The sequence below is a fragment of the Crinia signifera genome, chromosome 3, assembly GCF_055691185.1.
Source record: "Crinia signifera chromosome 3, ASM5569118v1, whole genome shotgun sequence".
Classification (NCBI taxonomy): Eukaryota; Metazoa; Chordata; class Amphibia; order Anura; family Myobatrachidae; genus Crinia; species Crinia signifera.
The window spans coordinates 217,264,688-217,275,377 of NC_139219.1; positions in this window are offsets into that span (position 1 = coordinate 217,264,688).

Sequence of the window (10,690 nt, forward strand, 5' to 3'; positions counted from 1 at the left end):
CAGGCCTCCTTCTTTATACACGAATGTTATTGCTTCCGTAATCCAGCGGGCTATAGTGATTTTGGAAGCTGCTTCGCCCTTTCTTGACCCTGAATGTAGAACAAATAATTGTTTGGTCTTGCGTATTTCTTCTGATCTTTTCAAGTATAAGGAAATTGCCCTAGGCATATCGAGCATGTGCATTCTCCTTTCTTCCTCTGTTTTTGGGTCCGGAAAAAAGGCTGGAAGAATAATTTCTTGATTTATATTAACATTGGAAACAACCTTAGGAAGAAAACTGGGATTTGTTCTTAACAATACTCTGTCATGAAGAATATTGAGGTAAGGTTGTTCTGCCCAAAGAGCCTGCAATTCACTGACCCTACGGGCAGATGTGACCGCTGTGAGGAAGACCACCTTCCATGTCACTAATTTCATATGTGCCTCTTCCAAAGGTTCAGACGGTGTTGTCATCATGGCGTTCAGAATAAGGTTCAGGTCCCATGGAGCTATGGGTTCCTTAATTCTGGGACGCTGTCTTTTCAGTGCTTGGCCAAATTTTTTTACAAGAGGATCTTCGGACAATCTTATGTCCAATAAGACGGATAAGGCTGAGATTTGTACTCTTAACGTCGATGTCGCCAGACCCTTCGACAAGCCTTCATATAGGAACTGTAGTACACACGGGACACTGAAGCGTATATCTTCTGGATATGACTTGGCCCACTCAGTAAATTTGTTCCATGTTCTATAGTAGATTCTTGATGATACATCTTTCCTTGCTTTCAAAAGGAATTGCGCCACCTGATGAGACAAACCCTTTTTAACTAACATCGCCCGTTCAACAACCACGCCGTCAAATTTAGGGTCTGGATGTAGCAATGGGCCCTGCTGAAGGAGATTGGGAAGGAGAGGCAGTCTCCAATGATGTCCGGTTGACATTCTTAGTACTGTTGGGAACCAACTTCGCCTTGGCCAAAAAGGAATTACAACAATCACTGTGACTCTTTCTTCCCTGATCTTCTTCAGTATTCGTGCAATCATCGGGAACGGTGGGAACACATATCCGAGACTGAATCTCCAATTCTGGACAAACGTATCCACACCTTCTGTCCCCAGTACTTGTCTTCTGGACATGAAGCGATTTCACCTTCCTGTTGTGGCTTGTCGCCATTAAATCTATCTGCGGATATCCGAACCTCTTCGTGACTTCCAGGAAAACCTCCTGATTCAGTTCCCATTCGCCCGGAACAACTCGCTTTCTGCTTAGAAAATCTGCCAACTTGTTGTCCTTCCCTGGGACGTGTAACGCAGATATTGAGCTTAGGTTTGCTTCTGCCCATGGTATGATACTGGAGATCTCTTCCCATAATCTTACGCTTCTCGTCCCTCCCTGACGATTGACATAAGCCACAACTGTCATGTTGTCCGATCTTATCCTCACGTGGGTATCTTTGATGGAATCTTGAAAACACTCTAGCGCTCTTGCCACTGCTCTCATTTCTCTCTGGTTTGATGACATAACTCGCTCCCGCTGCGACCACAGGCCTTGACGATTTTCGTCTTGTAAATGCGCTCCCCATCCAGATGCGCTTGCATCCGTGGTTATTATTTGGTACTGAACCTGGCTAAGGGATGTATGCCTTCGCTTTAACTGAGGATCCAACCACCAGTCTAGAGATCTTCTGGACCTTAAACTTAACCTTACTTTTGACTCCAGCTCTGTTGATCTTCTTGTGAGAGGCAACATCTCCCTTTGAAGGGTTCTCATATGCCACCTTGCCCATGGAATGACCCCTATGGTTGACGACATCATCCCCAATATTCGGAGAGTTTGTCTCAGAGAAGTTGTCTTTTGTGACTGTAGTACTAGAGCAAGATCTTGAATTCTTTCGCATCGGTCTTCTGACAAATACACTGCGTGGTCTATAGTATCTATCATCACACCTAGAAACTGAATTTTTTGCACAGGTTCCAGCTGGCTCTTTGCTCTATTTATTAACCAGCCGTGGTTCTTTAATATTTTCATTGTGACTTGCAAAGCTTGTCTTGCTTCTTCTGCTGTTCCTCCGCATATCAATAAGTCGTCCAGATAGGACCATATCGCTATTCCTTGTAATCTTATGAACACGATCAAACTTGTCAGTATCTTTGTAAAGATTCTCGGGGAGGTTGATAACCCGAAGGGAAGGCACTTGGACTGCAGATGCTGATTCATAACCTCTAGCCTGAGGAATCTTCGATCTCTCATGGCAATTGGCACGTGGAAATAAGCATCCTTCAGGTCTACTGAACACATAAAGTCCATCTGATTGATGCCTAGAAGAATGACTTGCAGAGTGTCCATGTGGAACTTCTTTACTTGGATGTTTAAATTTAGTTCCCTTAAATCCAGAATTGCCCGATAAGCTCCGGAGGCCTTTTTTACCAGGAACAACTTGGAATAGAAACCTCTTTTCCTTTCCCTGACGGGTACTGGTTCCACAGCCCCTGATTCCAAAATTTTCTGAATTATTAGGCTTAACGCTAATGACTCCTCTGTTGTTGTGGGTACTCTGGACCTTACAAATCTTCCTCTGGTTGGTCTTCTTTGAAATTCTAGGCTGTATCCCTGAGTGAGGATTGACAGAACCCATCTGTCTTGGATAGATTCTTTCCATTTGTGTACAAAATTGGTCAACCTTCCTCCTACTGGGATATCTACCTCCGTGCCGTAATTGTCAGAATCTTCTGTATCCTCGTCTCGCCGACTGGCGAAATGACTGCCTTGTGGTTCCTGAATTAAATCTTCCATATTGTCTCCCTGGCCTATAACTTTTGGCTTCCTTAAAGTGTTGCCTGGGTGTTAGACCACTGAATCTTTGTCTCTTGTCTTGCGGTAATTTAGCTGACTTCCCACCAGACATTCTGTGTATTATGGAGTCTAGCTTGCTGCCGAATAACAGCTCTCCTTCATAAGGCAAAGTAATAAGACGATTCTTAGAATTGGAGTCTGCTGACCAGCTACGCAACCAGACAGCACGTCTCGCTGCCACGCCAGCTGCCATGGTTTTAGCAGAATATTCGACTACGTCTAACGACGCTTCACATAGAAATTCTATTGCTTTCATCATGACATTCAAATTCTTCATGAGATACTGTCTAGAAATTTTTTCTTCTATGTCGGTTGCCATATTGGTACCCCAAACCCTCAGGGCTCTCGAGGTTGAAGCCATGGCTACTCCTGCTTTTAATGCTACCGTGGATGTGTTATGTACTTTCTTAAGTGCCATCTCAACCTTCTTATCCATGCGCCGTCCTCCAACAATATAGTAGTCTTTGAAATGACCTCAGAGACAGCAGCATCGACTTTTGGCACCTTACAGTATTTCTCAAACAGCTCATCTTTAAAAGGAAACATCCTTTCAATTCTCTTGAAATTACTGAATTTCTTATCCACATTCTTCCATTGATCAATCATCAAATCCTTTAGCACCTTGTGCACAGGAAAATTTCTACTTTTAGCCACCCTATCCTCAAACAAGGAATCAGGTGCCTCATCTTCCTTTTCCTTATAGTCCATAGCCTTATATATATACTTGAGTAAATTCTCAACCAAATCCAAATTAAATGATCTTTCCTTCTCAGTAACTTCACCCGACTCAGGCTCTGAAGTATCTGTGTCATCTGCATTAACTACAGGTGAATCAGATCCTACATCACAGTCCAGGCTAGTTTGGGACCTGGTTCTTTTAGCTCCCTGCACCTCTTTTAATTCCTCCTTGGTAACCAAGGAATCCTTCATCCATTGCATCAATTGCGCTAGATCCACAGGTTGTGCCTCTGCAGGTTGTCTACAATCCTTGCATAAGTTAATGCCCCTTTCCACAGGGAAAACCTTGTCACATGACATGCAATTATTAGAGGTATTCTTGGTTTTAGCTTTCTTCTTAATAGGACCTTTAGACACACTATAATAAACAAAAAGAAAGCCTGTCACTAACTAGACCTTACTCAAGTGCAAGTAAACACAGCACCTCTATGAGGGCTTACCTCTCCACGGCAGATTCTGGCATGGGGGGAGCAACATTGGTCTCTGGATCCATCCTGAACGCCAGCAGTGTTGTACTCAGAAAACGAGTAATCACTTAACCATACTGATACTCCTTTTGTATCCAGCCCCGAGCGCCTGCGCATGCGCAGTGTGCGCTTCCGGACGCCGCGCGTTCACTTCCGTCCATACGGGGAAGCACTTCTAGCAAACAGCCTCTTCCGGCCGTCAGTATCCCCCTCAGCAGACTGCCGTATGCGTCACTGCCGTACGCGTCACTTCTGCCGCTTCTGAGACTCGCGTCTCTCTCCGCCCGCATATCAGGCTCCATGTATCTCCTCCAGTCCCGGAGACATAGCGGTGCATGCTCCGGCGGCTTTCAAGGGGGACTCAGTGCAGGACGCTGCCTGATGAGAACCCTATCACCCCCAAGTGCCATCCGGATCAGCTCAGACACGCAGGACTGATTTGCTGCATAGCCTGAGGTAAGCCCTGTAACTGAACAAACAAAACCTATCCTACCTAATCTAACTTAGAGACAGGAAAAAAGACTGGAGAGGAAGGGGAGGAGGCAGAGATATACCCTAGGTGGGAGGAGTTACAAGTCTACCTGTCCAAACCTGGAGAGAGAGGGAATAACCCAGAGTAATGGCTGCCATGGAGAGTGAGGAAGAAAGTCCCCTCCTCCTGTATCACTCTGTCTTTTTCTTCTGTTTCCTCTTCAGTATAGGAAGACAGAGTAAGGTACATAGGCGTGCGCACATTGAGTGTTAGAGGTGCACAGGCACCCCCTAATGCTCTGCTCACCCTTATGAACACCTCCCTGCCAATAGCAATACATTTTACCAAAGACTTTTGCTTTTAAGAACTGTATTCCTTTAAAAGAAGCGCCCATCAATCCATTATGTGTGTTTTACATTGTTACTGTGTCATCCATGTATGCTTTTGACTTTATTTGCATGTAAAATAACACAGAGTAATTAGAAAATTAAAACTGAAATAGGTAGGAGATTAGGAGTGTGTCTGAGAGACATTTATATTGCAGTGAGTGCCAATAGATGATGGCAGACACACCTGATTGGCGGTGTTAGACACACCCAATGAGCGGTGTTCGACATGCCCAATAGGTGGTGCTAGGCACACCCCTTTGATGGTGCACCCTCTAATAAAATGTGCTGCGCACACCTATGGTAAGGTAGATTAATTTGTTTAAATATAGGTCTTACCTCGTCGGCCAATATGTATTCACGCTTTGGGGTGACGTGGATAGTGGCGGTGTGCTATATCCCATTGCATCGCATAGACGAGTATACTGGGGGTTTTGTGCTAAATCGCATTGCACGCAAAATCACATGCATTTTTGCATGTGATGCAATGCTATCCGCGGCCAGGGTGCAGTGAATAATAGCAAATAGTTTAGTGGGCGCCCTGCAAATACACAAGTACCGTATTTTTTTTAAAGTTTGCCACCGTCTTAATAAACAATTTTTGATAAAAAAAATAATTGCCACCTTTAAGTAGTATCCATACCTCTAAATAATTCCTTCCAGTTTATATACTTTAAGGACTCCTCAAACTTACCAAAGTTTGCTTTTCTGAAATCTAAGGACCTAGTTGCTCCAATATAATTATCTTTGTTAAAATCTAAATAAAATGTGATCATATTGTGATCACTGTTCCCCAATGTCTCCCTTTATGGTTATGTTAGTAACAATGTGCCCATCAAGAGATCCAGGATATTGTAATTTCTGGTTGGACTTTCAATAAATTGATACAAATAGTGGTCATTTAGGGCATCCAATAAAACATTTCCCTTAGCGGTACTAGTTGATCTATCCTTCCAATTTATTTCGGAGTAGTTAGTCACCCATAATAATAATGTCCCCTAAGCTTTTCCCACCTGTAGCAAGAGGTCTTTTTCCTCCTCCTTATTTATGTTGGGTGGTTTAGAACATCTTCCTACTGTAAGTTTTTTAGCCCCTTTAATATTACATGTGATTTCTACCCATACCAATTCTACTGACTCCATTGTGCTATTGTTTATGTCTTCCATTATGTATTTAATTGAATTTTTTTCTTTTAAGAAAATAAAAACTGACCCTTGTAACATGTGTTTCTATCCGTGTTGCAATGGCTAGTACATTAGTTTGAAAATAGGTCAAGCGGAGGATGAGTCATTTCTCAGTAATTAGTCAAGACCGCCCCTTTGCCATCAGTTGGAAATTTGTGCAGTTTGTATACGTGGTAGAAAAAGGTAAATTAAGCGATTCTAATCGAAACAGCCAGTGTTAACGATTAATTACAAACGCACATTTTTACTCCACTTGTAGAACATTCCAAATCCTAAACTGAGAAACAGCAACATACTTCAGGGGCCTACCTCTCAGAGGCAATGGAGTTGCCTGCCTCTGGGCTTTAAGGTCTGAAGGAGCACATGTATGTACAGCAACATTTGTGTGGTTCACAGGGGGTTCCATTTCTGAATGCTGCTTTTCCAATGGTGCTCTGTGATGTACCCACTGCTGCTGCAAAGCTCATTGGCTCTATACCTGGAGACATGCTTTCACCTCCAAAAGGGGACAGGATAGTTCCCACCTGATATTGCTCAGCCTGCAGCAAGTAGCAGTGAGCCCGCCTCTGCTGCTGGACTGTGAGATGGTATTCACTGGTGATGAGTGTTTATTATGCATGCTTCAGATGGCTGAGTTTTACCCTGACCCAGCGGCTCCTTGTCACACAGCATATACATACACACTTTTTAACTAGGGGAGGAAGAGGGGTTTGGCTCCAAACATCAACTTTCCTCTGGGCAACTGGGGTGGACTTCCGCCTCTGGAAAGTTGATACAGGGATGATACAAGAAAATGTCAAATGTATGATGCAAATAAAGGAAACTCACTCACTTCCATATTTACTCAGACAGCCACTTTCTCCACCTCCCTGCCCTGAGGCAGAGATGGCTCTGTGACATGACCGAGCAGAGCTGCATTATATTTAATTCAAATGCTCTATGTGTAGAGAGTTTTTCTCTGAAAAAAAGGTGCCAGTATTTACCCCAATGGTTCCCAGACTGTGGCACCAGGGATGGATTAAGGGCCTTGTGGGGTTTCATTACACACCACAAGCGTTAGATCCTACATGCAGTTGTATAATCTTCATGTGTTTAGCAGCATTACAAGGGGAGCTATATGAATATTAGCCTAGAGCACCTAGAACCTTTAATCAGGCCCTGCTCCACCCTCTTAAATTAACCCTACTGCTGTCCCATGTCTCTCGGAATACTTCCATACAGCCTGTCAGTCATTTAGAAATCAGCATGCTGATATTTATTCACTGTCTGGCTGCAGGCTAGGAAGCAGGTAGAAAGTACTGGCTGGCTGCCCTGACTGTGTGTAATTCACTAACTACCTGCCTCCCCAAAAATTCTGGGTACTTATGAGTTATCTGGGCTCCCATGTTAAATGCACCCTATTTTTTCATACCCCTACTATCCAACTACGCATGGAGTTGATTTTATATAGTGTGGAGAGCCACCGTGCCCGAAGCGCGGCGAGCGGACGCGGTCTCATAAGAATAACGGGAGCCCAGATATTACATAAGTACCAAATTCTGGAGTCATCAGCCTGGGCAGAAGATGCCCCGACCCAGCCATCCACTACTTGAAGTCCCCCAGAATTGTAGGGCCATGGGCAACGGGCCATTTCGCCTATACATTAAGATGGCTGTGATCTGGATAAGTGTGCACATATTTATTTTATTTTTTTAATTATTTCAAATATTTATTTCTTTTTCATAGTTAGTTATTAGAGGGGGGAAAAAAAGAAACAAATAGGTGTCAGTACTGCAAGCCGTGGAATGCAGCAAAATGAAACATCCTATGCATCATTTTATAACAATAAATGCATCCATAAATTGGGAACACTTTTTTTGTATGTTTCATTAACTTTCAACCAGTTAAATATTCCACAGAATAAATGATAATATTATCTCCTATATATTTGGCTACATCTGTCACTCAAAGTGGGTGTCTGTGTCTATAACGCTCTGTTCCTGGACTTTCCTCTTAATGTGTTATGGCCTTCATCTGTGCTGAACACCTTTCTGAGAAATTAACCTGTTTAAAACAGGTGATGGCAATCATACATTAAGGGGAAGTCTAGAAACAGAGCATTGTGTCCCTCCTGGTGAGGGTCATGTTGGGAGGTATGTGACAGAGAACCAGCCCAGTGAGCCCACAGACAGTGCCAGACACCCACTGCCTTCCCATGTTGCCCAGCACTGCTACTCCACAGCCATCAGGTGAGCGCCCCCCTCCCGCGATTCGCTGCAAAAAGAACCCCCCCACGACCCCTCCCGCAATTCGGGGCGGCACCCCCCCCTGCGACCCACCTCCCGCAATTCGCAGCAGCCCCAGGATTAAATGGCACATGCAAAACACTGACATGGCTATGGTCGACAATGAAAAAGGTTGACATGAGTTTTTGAAGATTTATTTTTAATTTTTTTAATTTTTTCATATTCATTGTCATGTGTCGACATGGACACCAATGAAGTGGCACACTTATGTCAACATTTACATGTGTTGACCTTTCTGTGTTGATTTTTTCTTGTGGCGATTCGCGTCACACCCCCCCGCAACCCCCCCTACCGCGATTCGCGGCAACCCCCGTGACCCCACACCTCCCGCAATTCGCGGCAACCCCCCACCGGAACCCCTGTGAACCCCGCCCTCCCGCGATTCGCGGCACCCACCCCCGCGACCCCCCCCTCCCGCAATTCGCGGCACCCCCCCGTGATTCGCGGTAGCTCCAGAATTAAATTGCACATGGAAAACACTGACATGGCTATGGTCGACAATGAAAAAGGTTGACATGAGTTTTTGAAGTTTTTTTGTGTCGACATGGATACCAATGAAGTGCCACACTTATGTCAACATTTACATGTGTTGACCTTTCTGTGTTGATTTTTTCTTGTGGCGATTTGCGTCACACACCCCCCCCACCCCCCACCCCCCACAACCCCCACTCCCGCGATTCACGGCACACACACACACACACACACCTCCCCCGCGATTCTCGGCACCCCACCCCGTGACCCCCCCTCCCGTGATTCACGGCACACCCCCGCGACCCCCCCTCCCATGATTCGCCGCAACCCCCGCCCCGTAACCCCCCCTCCCGCGATTCGCGGCACCCACCCCCGCAACCCCCCCTCCCGCAATTCGCGGCACCCCCCCCCCCGCGATTCGCGGCAGCTCCAGAATTAAATTGCACATGGAAAACACTGACATGGCTATGGTCGACAATGAAAAAGGTTGACATGAGTTTTTGAAGTTTTTTTTTTCATTTTTTGAATGTTTTCATATTCATTCTCATGTGTCGACATGGACACCAATGAAGTGCCACACTTATGTCAACATTTACATGTGTTGACCTTTCTGTGTTGATTTTTTCTTGTGGCGATTCGCGTCACACCCCCCCCGGAACCCCCACTCCCGCGATTCACGGCACACACACCCCCCCACGATTCTCGGCACCCCACCCGTGACCCCCCCTCCCGTGATTCACGGCACACCCCCCGCGACCCCCCCTACCATGATTCGCCGCAACCCCCCTCCCGCGATTCTCTACAATCCCTCCCCTCCCGCGATTCGCAGCATCCACCCCCACACAACCCCCCCTCCTGCAATTCGCGGCACCCCCCGCGACCCCCCCTCCTGCAATTCGCGGCACCCTCCACGACCCCCCCTCCCGCGATTCGCGGACACCTAAGTTGCAATACAGGGCATCTTTCATACAATTCTAACCATATTTCTCATATACAAACGTTCACAAATTAAGGGGGCGCAGCCCCTTACGACGGTGTGAAGAGCGCCCGTAGGGCGCGATGAATCACCTAGTATATAATAAAAGGCTAATGCTGCTCCTCACCTCTATGATGTGTTGTTCACACCGACGGCCACTAGATGGCGCCCAATGGAGCAATTCAAGTTTTCAGCTCTGTTTGGGGCTGCAGATGCTGATATTACTGTTATGTTGTTCCATCATTTTGACGGGTTAAAAAAAAATAGAGGCAAGTAAACAATGCTCTTTTTCGCATTGCCATCTGGAAATCCTTCTGCGCAGTTTGCCCTTCTTGCATACTTGGTGCCAATAACATGGAAAACCTCTCCCTAACCCATTGCCTATTGGGGCTTTGCACACCCAGACTGAATCCACTTATCTGCACAACAGTGAGGACCCATACCATCTTACATCCACCAACCATGCCAGGTTGTGGATTCCAGTGATTGGATTGTTGAAATTGCAACAAACTGTGTTCCCTATCTCTTAAGGACTGAGTATTCTCAATGGTGTAGCTAGGTGCCATGGTGCCCGGAGCAAGGGCATGTTTTACGCCCCCCCCCCCCCCCTGGATTTGTTGTAGGCGGGGCCTAACATTATATCACACACAGTAATGCCCATTGCACATTTTAGCAAACATTGCAATACCCATTACACATAAAGCCACATGCCGTAATGCCAATTACACATAAGGACACACATGATGGCCATTACATAATATATAATTTAGTTTTTGGGGTTTTTACCGCATTTCCATATGCAGCAAAGCCCCACCGCCGGGGCTTCGCTGCGGGGGGGTTACGCCAGTTCTAGATGGCGTAACCCCATGGAAGCCTTC